Source organism: Uloborus diversus, chromosome 3 (genome assembly GCF_026930045.1).
Source record: "Uloborus diversus isolate 005 chromosome 3, Udiv.v.3.1, whole genome shotgun sequence".
NCBI classification, from domain to species: Eukaryota; Metazoa; Arthropoda; class Arachnida; order Araneae; family Uloboridae; genus Uloborus; species Uloborus diversus.
Genome location: NC_072733.1, coordinates 209,302,971 through 209,320,727, shown reverse-complemented (window position 1 = coordinate 209,320,727; position 17,757 = coordinate 209,302,971).

The following is a 17,757-nucleotide window of genomic DNA, read 5'->3' as shown; positions in this document are numbered from 1 at the left end:
AAACAATATTTCGAACAAGTTATTTCAATATGAAATAGCTAAATGCATTTAGTTATGATTGTAATGTTTTGTATAACCTGAAATGATACGTAATAATAAAAAGCAATAAAGGAATTCCCTCCCCCCTTCCGCGCAACAGCAATTCGTTGTTTTTCTTTTAACGCTGGGGGAAAAAAGCACTGCAAATTTATACATCTATGCATACTTTTTACATACTATGTTTGTATATGTATATTTTTTTCTTTATTTGTGCATTTTTATGTTTCGAATCTCGCCATATTTAAGACTAAGTGATCGTAATAGCGGTATACCTAGACTTGCCTTATTTCCGAAATGTTCAACCCCCCCCCCCCCCCCCCCCCCACCGTGGGTATTTCAAAAGGTACACACCCCGGCTGGTTTTCAGAGTGTTTTAGAAGGTAGTTTATTCTCAATGCTATGGATAAATGATTACTAATTATCAGCCTAAACCAGGAATAATAAATGATACATGACGCAAGCAGATACATTTAAACAATTTATTTTGTAAACGTTAATCTTTTGAAGTTACTTCAGCAAGAAATGAGGAATTGAATTTTGAACAATATTTACTTGTTTATTGCATTGGCTAGGACTTTTTTAGAAAGTCTTTTTTGTTTTAAATCTTTTTGTAAAATTCCTTACAAGCAAATCCGATAGTAATTTTATAGCTCATAAATTACAAATCTGTACCTCAGAGCTAAACTAACGTGATTCACATACGCTACTTTACAGGAGAGAAAAAAATATGTCATGTGAGTGCAATTTTCGAAAATATGTAAAATATCCGATATTTTCAATCAACGCAAACTAATGTCTTCAAAATAGTAAATGCATCCTCAAATCACTCTTTATTTATTATTATAATGTGCAGACTTAAAATTAAGGTTTCTTTAATTATTCATATCTAATATTCCATTTTACATTTTAGTCAATTTTAATAGAGTTAATATAGCGTTAGCTGTTCTACTCATTTATCTTCTGTTAGCTACTTTTACACAGTTATATGATTCAGAAAAAAACAATATGCAACAGTCAGGGGCACAGTCATAAGACATTTTCTTTTGTTCCAACCAATGGTTAACATTTAATTAGGTACTTTTAATATGCATTAAAATTGTTACATTACTAATAATTTTATGAATAAAAAAAATACATTATTTTGTTATATTAATGTGTATTAATAATACATCATAAAACTAAAGTGCATAACTTTTTAGGTATTTTTAATAATAAATGAGCTATATTACTATGATTAATATAATTTTTATACTGAAAATACCGTAGTTGGAAAAATAAATATCAAAAATATCAAAATATCATGATATTTTCAGAACAAATATCGGATATATATCGGCGAACCCTAGCAGTAATAAACAGAAAATTCAAATTTTTGGACTTACGTCAGTCTGGCTACGAGGTACAGAAATGAAAAATTTATTATTTTAAATAATCCTTCACGGTTAATTATTTTTATATTTTTTTGGTCATCTGTAATGAAACTTATATTTTACCGAGACGTGAAGTAAACTGGCCGGGACACTGGATTTTTGAATGAAAATCGGGACTGTCTAGGATCCCGTTTGAAAATCGGAAAACAAATACTAAATCCAACATTCACTGAATTATGGCGTATTTAACAAAGCTATTATTAAAGAAACACTGACAATCACATGGGATCTAGTATGGGGCGCCTCGATGAGAGGCTCAGAAGGACAGTGTAACCTCCCCAAAAAATTCTCATTTGAAAAATGTGAAAACACTATTGCAACATTGAGATTCTTCTTTCAAATTTTAAAAATTGTTTTTAATGATGCATAATGTTGCTTCTCATTAGATGTTATGTAAGTATGATATAATGTGCATGCTCATGTTTATCATTTGGAAAAAGTAGAACTTCATTCGAAAATTTGAGAATCCACCTCTCCCCCCCCCCCCCCTCTCATTTTATTTCGGAGTGCCCCTGCTAGTAGTTAAGACCTAAGTGACCGAACTAGGTATCAAATCAAAGTTATGAAAACACAATTAAAGCAAAAAATAGTAAACAACGAAATACTTTTAAATTATAGTGGTAAAAAAAAAGTCGCAGCAAAAAAGTTGTTAAAATAATTTTACGAATTTTCATCCCCGTAAAAGGTTTATTAATTAGTATGAAGCATGAATTATGATTTTTCTATAAAAATCAAGGTTTTATAATTATTTTTGCTTAAGTTGTTCCAAGGAATTGAAAGATCATATGACTTGTATCAAGCAATCGCACAGATTAAATAGTGATTTGAGATAAATATCAGGCTTTGGGCAAATTGAGGTCAATGAAAATTCTGGATTTGTCGCTTAATAAAGTACAAATAGTTAAGCTCTGAAAAAACGGTTTAAACCTTTATTTATTTTTCTCTATTTATTATTATTCCTTTTTTTACATAAAAGAATAGTTATAAATTCTCACTTAACCATTTCCCCATTTCCATCTTCCTACAAAATACTGTAGATCTTAAGCAACTCCATAGAAATTTCCTTTACTAAGAGTCAGGTCCCATTCTTCTGAATTTCTTCCCCCTCTCAATGAAAAAAATTCCGAGGCTCTTTATTTTTTATTGAAAAGAAAAAGCTACAAACGATTCAATTTTTGATTTTTTTTTTTTTTTTTTTTGAAAACTATTCATTTTCATATACTTTTCCATTTTTAATAACAATAAAAAAATATTATTGTTCTTTGCTAACAACTGAAGTTTTTTTTTTTTTTTTTGTATAAATGTTAACACAATAGCTGCCTGGTGTTGTGCAAAATTTTTGCTCTTACTATATATTGTTTATTTAGTTTTTTTTTTACTTATACAGAATTGAAATTGTATGCTAAGAGATAAATGTTTGTTTGTCTTTGTGATTAAAATAATTATAAGCTGAAGTATTAGACAGAATCGGTGAATTTAAAATGTTTCTGATATTAATAATTGAAATTTGCGACCAAAACCCAAGGCCAATCAGTTAGAGTAAATAAATTTGAAAAAATATCCATTTTTTTATATTTTTTATAATGTGTTTTGAGTACAACATCTGCCTAAATGTGCGTAAAACGCGACGTAAGTGCACATAAAAGTTGAAAATTGAACTTTTACGTGTACTCTTTGGTTTTTTTTACAGCATTGTGATTTTATAACAGTTAAAGTTCCTAAATTATATGTTAGTAGCGAATAAAGCCGTAGCTATAAATTTATTTCCAAAAGGATACTTAGTTTGTTTTCGTTCAATTTGAAATCTCACGGCTTTTATTTATTAATTTATTTGAAATGTAATTGAATGTCATTGTCGTCGATTAAATTATGTTGCATCCATTTACAGCACAATCATTAATTAAATGTAAATTTTAAGCTTAGAAGAAAGAGAAGTGGATATTTCATTCTTGGAATCAAGTTTTGCTTTTAGCAGATGCTTACAATAGCAAGGAGATTTGCTTAGAAATCTTTGCGTTGATAAGAAGGATGCACTGAACCTTGAAACCCCAACCTGATGAAAGGGTATTGTTTGCATGTGTGAATACAGAAGGTGGGCCCCTGCGCTCCGGGGTGCTGCTCTCAGGAGAGGGGAAAGGAAACGCAGGATTCTACGCCTTGGACCGTTTGACAACGAAAATTTAGTGTCAGAAAAATACGTGTAAAACGCTAGCGACGTGATCTTGCTACGGCGTGATAAGACGTGCAAAACCGCCGGTAGGTTAACAATGATTTATCTTTGTAAATTGGCAACTTGACAACAAATCGACCCTGATCATTAATTTTAAAGGTAGTCTGAAAATGAGTTTCACAAAATTCCTCTTCTTCGGATAGCAGTCTCTTTTTCACGGGTAATTCTTCAGTTTGCCAAAATTTCTGAAGAATTGCATCTATATTTGTGTTTTCTTCGACATTAATAAAATGCGAATGAGCAATGGGAGACGAAATGTCACTACGAAGAATTCTTCCAGCAATAACCCATCCAAACATCGTATTTTGGGCAATGGGTTCATTCTTCGAACCAACAATTTTACCATTTCGCATTATCGTGAAAAAACAGTCGGAACCCAAAATAATGTCAATTGGTCGCGGACGCATGAATTCTTTGTCCGCAAGATTACTGATAGCTTTAATATAACCTAAGTCCTTTAAATCCAAAAATTCAAATGGTAACTGAGCAGTTAATTTATTCAAAATATATGCTTTAACTTCGATGCGCTCATTAGAAAATTTCGACCCAATGTCAAGCATTACGGAGCCTCGAGTTTGACCAGCGGACACTTCAGCGATCTCAGTCAAAGAAATTCTATCATTTTTTCTTCTTAATCGTAACACATTCATTAAATTCTCACTGATGAATGAGCACTCAGATCCTGAATCCAGCAAAGCCCTGAAAGTGTAAGATTTTCCAGAACTATCTTGAATTACAACTTGAGCAGTAGGAAGAAAAGAAACACTTCTAGTATTATTTACAGAAGTACTGGAAATAACACCCCGATTTACGTTGTTAGAGTCAAGTTCACAATCAGGTGAAAAACTCTCTCGTGGATTGTCATTTTCTTCTACGGTAGTTTGAAATCTTTTTTTCTCAACTAAATATTCAGAAACACTAGCAGTATTCCCCTTAATATTTTCATGCAATAATGTATTGTGCTTTGCTTGACACAGCCTACACTTTAAATGTGAATTCGGACAGTCTTTTACCCTGTGCAAATTTAAGCACAAATAACACAATTGGTTTCGTTTTACAAAATTCTTTCTCCCAGTAAAATCCATGCTTTTAAATTTCACGCATTTAAACAAGGGATGCACTCCATGACACTTAATGCATTTTTTAGTAATTCTGACATCTGAGCGATTTTTTATACCAACATTATTTTTCATTGGTTCTACTTTTTTTAACTCGTTGTTCATTATTAACTCAAGAGATGAACACCTTGTTTTCAAGAAATCAAAAAATGATTTCAAAGAAGGAAAGTCTACGTTAGCAGTCTCAGAAGACCAAAGCCTTCTACTTTCTGTATCAAGTTTTTGAAGCATTAAATAAATTAACCAAGGATCTCTACTTGATGCTTTCTCACCAAGAGCTTTCAATCCTCTAATAATTTCATCACTTGTATCCATAAAGTTCTTTAAATTTGTATCATTCGCCTGTGAGATACCTTTCTGTTCTAAAAATGTTCCTATCAAAGACTGTACAATTTTCTTCTTTTTATCATACCTATCCAATAGCTTTTCCCATGCTTCCAAATATGAAGCGTTAGATAAGGGAATATGCTTAATTAAAGACGCTGGCTCATCGGTGAGCAACCCTTTCAAATATTGAAATTTTTGTACATTAGATAATGAATCTTGATTATGAACTGTTACAAGGTAAAGATCTTTAAAATTTATCCAATCATTAAAATTGCCAGAGAAAGGCGTAATATTTAGCTTTGGCAATCGGAAATTACTTAAATTTGTCTCCGCATTTTGCGTTACAGTAGGACCACCACCATTAATTTGTACTTCTCTTATCTGAGACGGAACATGAAAGCTTTCTATTTTATTTTGATACTGAGCTTTTAATCTAAAATAATTTTCCTCAAATTCTGCTATTTCAGAATCTTTATCATCTAATAATACATCAAGTTTTTCAAATTCCGTAAATAAAGTATCTAACCTTTGAATACGTATCAAAACTTCATTTTTCGTATTTATATCATTAAATGTATTCTCAAGTTTTGTTACAGAAGCTTTAATTCTTCCTCTAGAAGCTATAATTTGAGTTCTATCTGCCCCTTCCATGATACTAAATCGAAAGTAATCGAATTAAAGTCCAAATTCTTAATTCAAATAAATTTATACATCTCGCATAAACCAATATCAAATCAGCATCAGTTCCAAAAAATTAAGAGTAATCCTCAATAAGAACTCATCAAAATATTAACCGTAAAATATTCTACAAATCAAATTAATACTTCAAATAATAATATTTTCATGAAACTTCGGAAAATGATCTTATGCAATAAATACAAGTAAATAAAATATCAGCTGTAAATCTTTTCAAGACGTCCAATTATCTTCTTAACAGATTTTATAAATAGAATAAAGAATTTTAGAATAAAGCACTTATCTTAGTATAAAGCACTTATCTCGCCGGGTGCCTCCAATATTTTATGTTCTTCCAATTCACTCAGAAAATCTCATAAATCAATAATTCTAAACTTCATTAATTCCAAAACGTATTTAAACAAAGGAAGATATTTTATTGAATATAACATAATACAGTTCTCCGCCGACGTAGGGCGAGAAAAAAACCATTCAACTACTACGTTGTTATTCACAAACTCCCACCTGTTCCGTTACAATTCTTCGCTGTTGCCATACATAAAAAGAAATATAAACCGCAGACGATAAACAGAAAAACTATTAAGCCGAACATTGCACGTAAAAGGAAGAAGCCGTAACAGTGGGCGACCAGTTGAGCCAATCAATGGCCGGTTCAGCTTAGTGGGCGGTCAGTTGAGCCAATCAATGGTAGGTTGAGCTTACTGGGCGGGCCGTTGAGCCAATCAATGGTCGGTTCAGCTTAGTGGGCGGTCAGTTGAGCCAATCAATGGTCGGTTGAGCTTAGTGGGCGGGCAGTTGAGCATAACAATGGTCGGTTGAGCTTAGTGGGCGGTCAGTTGAGCCAATCAATGGTCGGTTGGGCTTAGATGGGCGGGCATTTGAGCCTATTAGTGGTCGGTTGAGCTTAGTGGGCGGGCAGTTGAGTCAATCAATGGTCCATTGAGCTTAGTGGGCGGGCTGTTAAGTCAATCAATGGTCGGTTGAGCTTAGTGGTCGGGTAGTTGAGATAATGAATGGTCAGTTGAGCTTAGTGGGCGGGCAGTTCAGCCAATCAAAGGTCGGTTGAGTTTAGTGGGCGGGCAGTTGAGCCAATCAAAAAGTCGGTTGGCTTAGTGGACGGTCAGTTGAGCCAATCAATGGTCGGTTGAGCTTAGTGGGCGGGCAGTTGAGCCAATCCAAGGTCGGTTGAGCTTAGTGGGCGGGCAGTTGAGCCAATCAATGGACGGTTGAGCTTAGTGGGCGGGCAGTTGAGCCAATCAACGGTCGGTTGAGCTTAGTGAGCGGTCAGTTAAGATAATCAATGTTCGGTTGAGCTTAGATGGGTGGGCATTTGAGCCAATCAATGGTCGGTTGAGCTTAGATGGGCGGGCATTTAAATGTATCATTGATCGGTTGAGCTTAGGGGGCGGTCAGTTGAGCCAACCAATAGTCGGTTGAGCTTAATGGGCGGTCAGTCGAGCCAATCAATGGTCGGTTGAGCTTAGATGGGCGGGCATTTAAATGTATCATTGATCGGTTGAGCTTAGGGGGCGGTCAGTTGAGCCAACCAATAGTCGGTTGAGCTTAATGGGCGGTCAGTCGAGCCAATCAATGGTCGGTTGAGCTTAGTGGGCGGGCAGTTGAGCCAATCCAAGGTCGGTTGAGCTTAGTGGGCGGTCAGTTGAGCCAATCAATGGTCGGTTGAGTTTAGTGGGCGGTCAATTTAGTCAATCAATGGTCGGTTGAACTTAGTGGGCGGGTAGTTGAGTCAATCAATGGTCGGTTGAGCATAGTGGGCGGGTAGTTGAGCTTCGTGGGCGGGCTGTTGAGACAATCAATGGTCGGTTGAGCTTAGTGGGCGGGTAGTTGAGCCTATCAATGGTCGGTTGAGCTTAGTGAGCGGTCAGTTGAGCCAGTCAATGGTAGGTTGAGCTTACTGGGCGGGCCGTTGAGCCAATCAATGGTCGGTTGAGCTTCATGTGCGGTCAGTTGAGCCAATCAATGGTCGGTTGAGCTTAGTGGGCGGGCAGTTGAGCATAACAATGGTCGGTTGAGCTTAGTGGGCGGGCAGTTGAGCATAACAATGGTCGGTTGAGCTTAGATGGGCGGGCATTCGAGCCTATCAGTGGTCGGTTGAGCTTAGTGGGCGGGCAGTTGAGCCAATCAATGGTCGGTTGAGCATAATGGGCGGTCAGTTGAGCCAATCAATGGTCGGTTGAGCTTAGTGGGCGGGCAGTTGAACCAATCAATGGTCGGTTGAGCTTAGTGGGCGGGCAGTTGATCCAATCAATAGTCGGTTTAGCTTAGTGGACGGTCAGTTGAGCCAATCAATGGTCGGTTGAGTTTCGTGGGCGGGCAGTTCAGCCAATCAATGTTCGGTTGAGCTTAGTGGGCGGGTAGTTGAGCCAATCAATGGTCGGTTGAAATTAGTGGACGGGCGGTTAAGCCAATCAATGGTCGGTTGAGCTTAGTGGGCGATCAGTTGAGTCAATCAATGCTCGGTTGAGCTTAGTGGGGGGGTCAGTTGAGTCAATCAATGGTTTGTTGACCTTAGTGGGCGGGCAGTTGTGCCAATCAATGGTCGGTTGAGCTTAGTGGGCGGGCAGTTGAGCCAACCAATGGTCGGTTGAGCTTAGTGGGCGTCCAGTTGAGCTATTCAATGGTCGGTTGAGCTTAGTGGGCGGGTAGTTGAGCCAATCAATGGTCTGTTGAGCTTAGTGGGCGGGCTGTTGAGCCAATCAATGGTTGGTTGAGCTTAGTGGGCGTGTAGTTGAGCCAATCAATGGTAGGTTGAGCTTAATGGGCGGTCAGTTGAGCCAATAAATGGTAGGTTGAGCTTACTGGGCGGGCCGTTGAGCCAATCAATGGTCGGTTGAACTTAGTGGGCGGTCAGTGGAGCCAATCAATGGTCGGTTGAGCTTAGTGGGCGGACAGTTGAGCATAACAATGGTCGGTTGAGCTTAGTGGGCGGTCAGTTGAGCCAATCAATGGTCACTTGAGCTTAGTGGGTGGTCAGTTGAGCCAATCAATGGTCGGTTGAGCTTAGTGGGTGGTCAGTTGAGCCAATCAAAGGTCGGTCGAGCTTAGTGGGCGGGCAGTTGATCCAATCAATGGTCGGTTGAGCTTAGTGGGCGGGCAGTTGAGCCAATCAATGGCCGGTTGAGCTTAGTGGGCGTCCACTTGAGCCAATTAAGAGTCGTTTGAGTTTAGTGGGAATGCAGTTCAGCCAATCAATGGTCTGTTGAGCTTAGTGGGCGGGCTGTTGAGCCAATCAATGGTCGGTTGAGCTTAGTGGTCGGGTAGTTGAGATAATAAATGGTCGGTTGAGCTTAATGGGCGGTCAGTTGAGCCAATCAATAGTCGGTTGAGCTTAGTGGGCGGGCAGTTGAGCCAATCAAAGGTCGGGTGAGCTTAGTGGGCGGGCAGTTGAGCCAATCAAAGGTCGGTTGAGCTTAGTGGGCAGGCAGTTGAGCCAAACAAAGGCCGGTTGAGCTTAGTGGGCGGGCACTTGAGCCAATCAATGGTCTGTTGAGCTTAATGGGCGGGCTGTTGAGCCAATCAATGGTCGGTGTAGCTTAGTGGGCGGGTAGTTGAGCCAATCAATGGTCGGTGGAGCTTAATGGGCGGTGAGTTGAGCGAATCAATGGTCGGTTGAGCTTAGTGGGCGGGCAGTTCAGCTAATCCAATGTCGGTTGAGCTTAGTGGGCTTGCAGTTGAGCCAATCCAATGTTGGTTGAGCTTAGTGGGCGGGAAGTTGAGCCAATCAATGGTCGGTTGAGCTTAGTGGGCGGGCAGTTGAGCCAATCAATGGTCGGTTGAGCTTAGTGGGCGGGCAGTTGAGCCAGGCAATGGTCGGTTGAGCTTAGTGGGCGGGCAGTTGAGCCAATCAATGGTCGGTTGAGCTTAGTGTGCGGGTAGTTGAGCCAATCAATGGTCGGTTGAGCATAATGGACGGTCAGTTGAGCCAATCAATGGCCGGTTGAGCTTAGTGGGCGGGCAGTTGAACCAATTAATGGTCGGTTGAGCTTAGTGGGCGGGCAGTTGATCCAATCAATAGTCGGTTTAGCTTAATGGACGGTCAGTTGAGCCAATCAATGGTCGGTTGAGTTTCGTGGGCGGGCAGTTCAGCCAATCAATGTTCGGTTGAGCTTAGTGTCCGGGTAGTTGAGAAATCAATGGTCGGTTGAAATTAGTGGACGGGCGGTTAAGCCAATCAATGGTCGGTTGAGCTTAGTGGGCGATCAGTTGAGTCAATCAATGGTCGGTTGAGCTTAGTGGGCGGTCAGTTGAGTCAATCAATGGTTTGTAGGCCTTAGTGGGCGGGCAGTTGTGCCAATCAATGGTCGGGTGAGCTTAGTGGGCGGGCCGTTGAGCCAACCAATGGTCGGTTGAGCTTAGTGGGCGTCCAGTTGAGCCATTCAATGGTCGGTTGAGCTTAGTGGGCGGGTAGTTGAGCCAATCAATGGTCTGTTGAGCTTAGTGGGCGGGCTGTTGAGCCAATCAATGGTCGGTTGAGCTTAGTGGGCGTGTAGTTGAGCCAATCAATGGTCGTTTGAGCTTAATGGGCGGTCAGTTGAGCCAATAAATGGTAGGTTGAGCTTACTGGGCGGGCCGTTGAGCCAATCAGTGGTCGGTTGAACTTAGTGGGCGGTCAGTGGAGCCAATCAATGGTCGGTTGAGCTTAGTGGGCGGGCAGTTGAGCATAACAATGGTCGGTTGAGCTTAGTGGGCGGTCAGTTGAGCCAATCAATGGTCGGTTGAGCTTAGTGGGTGGTCAGTTGAGCCAATCAAAGGTCGGTCGAGCTTAGTGGGCGGGCAGTTGAGCCAATCAATGGTCGGTTGAGCTTAGTGGGCGGGCAGTTGAGCCAATCAATGGCCGGTTGAGCTTAGTGGGCGTCCACTTGAGCCAATCAAGAGTCGTTTGAGTTTAGTGGGAATGCAGTTGAGCCAATCAATGGTCTGTTGAGCTTAGTGGGCGGGCTGTTGAGCCAATCAATGGTCGGTTGAGCTTAGTGGTCGGGTAGTTGAGATAATGAATGGTCGGTTGAGCTTAATGGGAGGTCAGTTGAGCCAATCAATAGTCGGTTGAGCTTAGTGGGCGGGCAGTTGAGCCAATCAAAGGTCGGGTGAGCTTAGTGGGCGGGCAGTTGAGCCAATCAAAGGTCGGTTGAGCTTAGTGGGCAGGCAGTTGAGCCAAACAAAGGCCGGTTGAGCTTAGTGGGCGGGCAGTTGAGCCAATCAAAGGTCGGTTGAGCTTAGTGGGCGGGCAGTTGAGCCAATGAAAGGTCGGTTGAGCTTTATGGGCGGTCAATAGAGCCAATCAATGGTCGGTGTAGCTCAGTGAGCGGGCAGTTGAGCCAATCAGTGGTCGGTTGAGCTTAGTGGGCGGTCAGTGGAGCCAATTAATGGTCGGTTGAGCTTAGTGGGCGGGCAGTTGAGCATAACAATTGTCGGTTGAGCTTAGTGGACGGTCAGTTGAGCAAATCAATGGTCGTTGTAGCTTAGTGGGCTGTCAGTTGTGCCAATAAATGGTCGGTTGAGCTTAGTGGGCGGTCAGTTCAACCAATCAAATGTCGGTTGAGTTTAGTGGGCGGGCAGTTGAGCCAATCAAAAGTCGGTTGGCTTAGTGGGCGGTCAGTTGAGCCAATCAATGGTCGGTTGAGCTTCGTGGACGGGCAGTTGAGCCAATCAATGGTCGGTTGAAATTAGTGGGCGGGCAGTTAAGTCAATCAATGGTCGGTTGAGCTTAGTTGGCGGTCAGTTAAATCATTCCACGGTCGGTTGAGCTTAGCGGGCGGGCAGTTGAACCAAACCAAGGTCGGTTGAGCTTAGTGGGCGTCCACTTGAGCCAATCAAGAGTCGGTTGAGCTTAGTGGCCAGGCAGTTGAGACAATCAATGGTCTGTTGAGCTTAGTGGTCGGGCAGTTCAGCCAATCAATGTTCGGTTGAGCTTAGTGGGCGGGTAGTTGAGAAATCAATGGTCGGTTGAAATTAGTGGACGGGCGGTTAAGCCAATCAATGGTCGGTTGAGCTTAGTGGGCGATCAGTTGAGTCAATCAATGGTCGGTTGAGCTTAGTGGGCGGTCAGTTGAGTCAATCAATGGTTTGTAGGCCTTAGTGGGCGGGCAGTTGTGCCAATCAATGGTCGGGTGAGCTTAGTGGGCGGGCCGTTGAGCCAACCAATGGTCGGTTGAGCTTAGTGGGCGTCCAGTTGAGCCATTCAATGGTCGGTTGAGCTTAGTGGGCGGGTAGTTGAGCCAATCAATGGTCTGTTGAGCTTAGTGGGCGGGCTGTTGAGCCAATCAATGGTCGGTTGAGCTTAGTGGGCGTGTAGTTGAGCCAATCAATGGTCGTTTGAGCTTAATGGGCGGTCAGTTGAGCCAATAAATGGTAGGTTGAGCTTACTGGGCGGGCCGTTGAGCCAATCAGTGGTCGGTTGAACTTAGTGGGCGGTCAGTGGAGCCAATCAATGGTCGGTTGAGCTTAGTGGGCGGGCAGTTGAGAGTAACAATGGTCGGTTGAGATTAGTGGGCGGTCAGTTGAGCCAATCAATGGTCGGTTGAGCTTAGTGGGTGGTCAGTTGAGCCAATCAAAGGTCGGTCGAGCTTAGTGGGCGGGCAGTTGAGCCAATCAATGGTCGGTTGAGCTTAGTGGGCGGGCAGTTGAGCCAATCAATGGCCGGTTGAGCTTAGTGGGCGTCCACTTGAGCCAATCAAGAGTCGTTTGAGTTTAGTGGGAATGCAGTTGAGCCAATCAATGGTCTGTTGAGCTTAGTGGGCGGGCTGTTGAGCCAATCAATGGTCGGTTGAGCTTAGTGGTCGGGTAGTTGAGATAATGAATGGTCGGTTGAGCTTAATGGGAGGTCAGTTGAGCCAATCAATAGTCGGTTGAGCTTAGTGGGCGGGCAGTTGAGCCAATCAAAGGTCGGGTGAGCTTAGTGGGCGGGCAGTTGAGCCAATCAAAGGTCGGTTGAGCTTAGTGGGCAGGCAGTTGAGCCAAACAAAGGCCGGTTGAGCTTAGTGGGCGGGCAGTTGAGCCAATCAAAGGTCGGTTGAGCTTAGTGGGCGGGCAGTTGAGCCAATGAAAGGTCGGTTGAGCTTTATGGGCGGTCAATAGAGCCAATCAATGGTCGGTGTAGCTCAGTGAGCGGGCAGTTGAGCCAATCAGTGGTCGGTTGAGCTTAGTGGGCGGTCAGTGGAGCCAATTAATGGTCGGTTGAGCTTAGTGGGCGGGCAGTTGAGCATAACAATTGTCGGTTGAGCTTAGTGGACGGTCAGTTGAGCAAATCAATGGTCGTTGTAGCTTAGTGGGCTGTCAGTTGTGCCAATAAATGGTCGGTTGAGCTTAGTGGGCGGTCAGTTCAACCAATCAAATGTCGGTTGAGTTTAGTGGGCGGGCAGTTGAGCCAATCAAAAGTCGGTTGGCTTAGTGGGCGGTCAGTTGAGCCAATCAATGGTCGGTTGAGCTTCGTGGACGGGCAGTTGAGCCAATCAATGGTCGGTTGAAATTAGTGGGCGGGCAGTTAAGTCAATCAATGGTCGGTTGAGCTTAGTTGGCGGTCAGTTAAATCATTCCACGGTCGGTTGAGCTTAGCGGGCGGGCAGTTGAACCAAACCAAGGTCGGTTGAGCTTAGTGGGCGTCCACTTGAGCCAATCAAGAGTCGGTTGAGCTTAGTGGCCAGGCAGTTGAGACAATCAATGGTCTGTTGAGCTTAGTGGGCGGGCTGTTGAGCCAATCAATGGTCGGTTGAGCTTAGTGGTCGGGTAGTTGAGATAATGAATGGTCGGTTGAGCTTAATGGGCGGTCAGTTGAGCCAATCAATAGCCGGTTGAACTTAGTGGGCGTCCACTTGAGCCAATCAAGAGTCGGTTGAGCTTTGTGGGCGGGCAGTTGAGCCAATCAATGGTCTGTTGAACTTATTGGGCGGGCTGTTGAGCCAATCAATGGTCGGTTGAGCTTAGTGGTCGGGTAGTTGAGATAATGAATGGTCGGTTGAGCTTAGTGGGCGGGCAGTTCAGCAAATCAAAGGTCGGTTGAGTTTAGTTTGCGGGCAGTTGAGCCAATCAAAAGTCGGTTGGCTTAGTGGGCGGTCAGTTGAGCCAATCAATGGTCGGTTGAGCTTAGTGGGCGGGCAGTTGTGCCAATCCAAGTTCGGTTGAGCTTAGTGGTCGGGCAGTTGAGCCAATCAATGGACAATTGAGCTTAGTGGGCAAGCAGTTGAGCCAATGAATGGTCGGTTGAGCTTAGTGAGCGGTCAGTTAAGCCAATCAATGTTCGGTTGAGCTTAGATGGGTGGGCATTTGAGCCAATCAATGGTCGGTTGAGCTTAGATGGGCGGGCATTTGAGCCTATCAGTGGTCGGTTGAGCTTAGTGGGCGGGCAGTTGAGTCAATCAATGGTCAGTTGAGCTTAATGGGAGGTCAGTTGAGCTAATCAATGGTCGGTTGAGCTTAGTGGGCGGGCAGTTGAGTCAATCCAAGGTCGGTTGAGCTTAGTGGGCATACAATTGATCCAATCCAAGGTCGGTTGATCTTAGTGGGCATACAATTGATCCAATCCAAGGTCGGTTGATCTTAGTGGGCGGGCAGTTGAGTCAATCAGTGGTCGGTTGAGCTTAGTGGGCGAGCAGTTGAGCCAATCAATGGTCGGTTGAGCTTAGTGGTCGGGTAGTTGAGATAATGAATGGTCGGTTGAGCTTAATGGGCGGTCAGTTGAGCCAATCAATAGTCGGTTGAGCTTAGTGGGCGTCCACTTGAGCCAATCAAGAGTCGGTTGAGCTTAGTTGACGGGCAGTTGAGCCAATCAATGGTCTGTTGAGCTTAATGGGCGGGCTGTTGAGCCAATCAATGGTCGGGTGAGCTTAGTGGGCGGGCAGTTGATCCAATCAATGGTCGGTTGAGCTTAGTGGGCGGGCAGTTGAGCCAATCAATGGTCGCTTGAGCTTAGTGGGCGGGCAGTTGAGCCAATCAATGGTCGGTTGAGCATCGTGGGCGGGCAGTTGAGCCAATCAAAGGTCGGTTGATCGTAGTGGGCAGGCAGTTGAGCCAATCAATGGTCGGTTGGGCTTAGTGGGTGGGCAGTTGAGCCAATCAATGGTCGGTTGAGCTTAGTGGGAGGGCTGCTGAGCCAATCAATGGTCGGTTGAGCTTAATGGGCGGTCAGTTCAGCCAATCAATGGTCGGTTAAGCTCAGTGGGCGATCAGTTGAGTCAATCAATGGTCCGTTGAGCTTAGTGGGCGGTCAGTTGAGTCAATCAATGGTTTGTTGACCTTAGTGGGCGGGCAGTTGTGCCAATCAATGGTCGGTTGAGCTTAGTGGGCGGTCAGTTGAGCCAATCAATGGTCGGTTGAGCTTAGTGGGCGGGCAGTTGTGCATAACAATGGTCGGTTGAGCTTAGTGGACCGTCAGTTGAGCCAATCAATGGTCGGTTGGGCATAGATGGGCGGGCATTTGAGCCTATTAGTGGTCGGTTGAGCTTAGTGGGCGGGCAGTTGAGTCAATCAATGGTCCGTTGAGCTTAGTGGGCGGGCTTTTGAGTCAATCAATGGTCGGTTGAGCTTAGTGGTCGGGTAGTTGAGATAATGAATGGTGGGTTGAGATTAGTGGGCGGGCAGTTCAGCCAATCAAAGGTCGGTTGAGTTTAGTGGGCGGGCAGTTGAGCCAATCAAAAGTCGGTTGGCTTAGTGGACGGTCAGTTGAGCCAATCAATGGTCGGTTGAGCTTAGTGGGCGGGCAGTTGAGCCAATCAATGGACGGTTGAGCGTAGTGGGCGGGCAGTTGAGCCAATCAATGGTCGGTTGAGCTTAGTGAGCGGTCAGTTAAGATAATCAATGTTCGGTTGAGCTTAGATGGGTGGGCATTTGAGCCAATCAATGGTCGGTTGAGCTTAGATGGGCGGGCATTTGAGTGTATCATTGATCGGTTGAGCTTAGTGGGCGGTCAGTTGAGCCAACCAATGGTCGGTTGAGCTTAATGGGCGGTCAGTCGAGCCAATCAATGGTCGGTTGAGCTTAGTGGGCGAGCAGTTGAGCCAATCCAAGGTCGGTTGAGCTTAGTGGGCGGTCAGTTGAGCCAATCAATGGTTGGTTGAGTTTAGTGGGCGGTCAATTTAGTCAATCAATGGTCGGTTGAACTTAGTGGGCGGGTAGTTGAGCCAATCAATGGTCGGTTGAGCTTAGTGGGCGGGTAGTTGAGCCAATCAATGGTCTGTTGAGCTTAGTGGGCGGGCTGTTGAGCCAATCAATGTTCCGTTGAGCTTAGTGGGCGGGTAGTTGAGCCTATCAATGATCGGTTGAGCTTAGTGAGCGGTCAGTTGAGCCAATCAATGGTAGGTTGAGCTTTCTGGGCGGGCCGTTGAGCCAATCAATGGTCGGTTGAGCTTCATGTGCGGTCAGTTGAGCCAATCAATGGTCGGTTGAGCTTAGTGGGCGGGCAGTTGAGCATAACAATGGTCGGTTGAGCTTAGTGGGCGGGCAGTTGAGCATAACAATGGTCGGTTGAGCTTAGATGGGCGGGCATTCCAGCCTATCAGTGGTCGGTTGAGCTTAGTGGGCGGGCAGTTGAGTCAATCAATGGTCCGTTGAGCTTAGTGGGCGGGCAGTTGAGCCAATCAATGGTCGGTTGAACTTAGTGGGCGGGCAGTTGAGCCAATCAATGGTCTGTTGAGCTTAATGGGCGGGCTGTTGAGCCAATCAATGGTCGGTTGAGCATAGGGGTCGGGTAGTTGAGATAATGAGTGGTCGGTTGAGCTTAGTGGGCGGGCAGTTCAGCCAATCAAAGGTCGGTTGAGTTTAGTGGGTGGGCAGTTGAGCCAATCAAAAGTTGGTTGGCTTAGTGGGCGGTCAGTTGAGCCAATCAAGAGTCGGTTGAGCTTAGTGGGCGTCCACTTGAGCCAATCAAGAGTCGGTTGAGCTTAGTGGGCGGGCAGTTGAGCCAATCAATGGTCTGTTGAACTTAGTGGGCGGGCTGTTGAGTCAATCAATGGTCGGTTGAGCATAGTGGTCGGGTAGTTGAGATAATGAATGGTCGGTTGAGCTTAGTGGGCGGGCAGTTGAGCCAATCAAAAGTCGGTTGGCTTAGTGGGCGGGCAGTTGAGCCAATCAGTGGTCTGTTGAGCTTATTTTGACATATTTTTGTACGTGATGCGGCAGGGATTAAGAATATATAACTATATTTCAGTTTTAAAAAAATGTTCGAATTTCCCGCCAATTTACAATGTTTGAATTTCCCGCCTTTTTACATTGTAGATATTTGATTTTTTTCCTGGTAAACTAAATTTCTTAGCTGACTTATCTTGACACATTTTTGTACGTGTTGCGGCAAGGATTATGAATATATAACTATATTTCAGTTTTAAAAAAATGTTGGAATTTCCCGCCTATTTACAGTGTAGATATTTGATTTTTTCCAGTCAAAACTAAATTTCTTAGCTGGCTTATTTTGACATATTCTTCTACGTGATGCGGCAAGGATTAAGAATAAATAACTATATTTCATTTAAAAAAAATTTCGAATTTCCCGCCTGTTTACAACGTTTGAATTTCCCGCCTTTTTTGCATTGTAGATATTTGATTTTTTTCCTTGAAAACTAAATTTCTTAGCTGACTTACTTTGATATATTTTTGTACGTGATGCGGCAAGGATTAAGAATATATAACTATATTTCAGTTTTAAAAAAATGTTCGAATTTCCCGCTAATTTACAATGTTTGAATTTCCCGCCTTTTTACATTGTAGATATTTGATTTTTTTCCTTGAAAACTAAATTTCTTAGCTGAATTTTTTTTTCACAAAATTTTGTACTTGATGCGGCAAGGATTAAGAATATAATTAACTATATCTCAAGTTAAAAAAATGTTGGAATTACACGCCTTTTTACATTGTAGATATTTGATTTTTTTCCGGGAAAACTAAATTTCTTAGCTGATTTATTTTGACA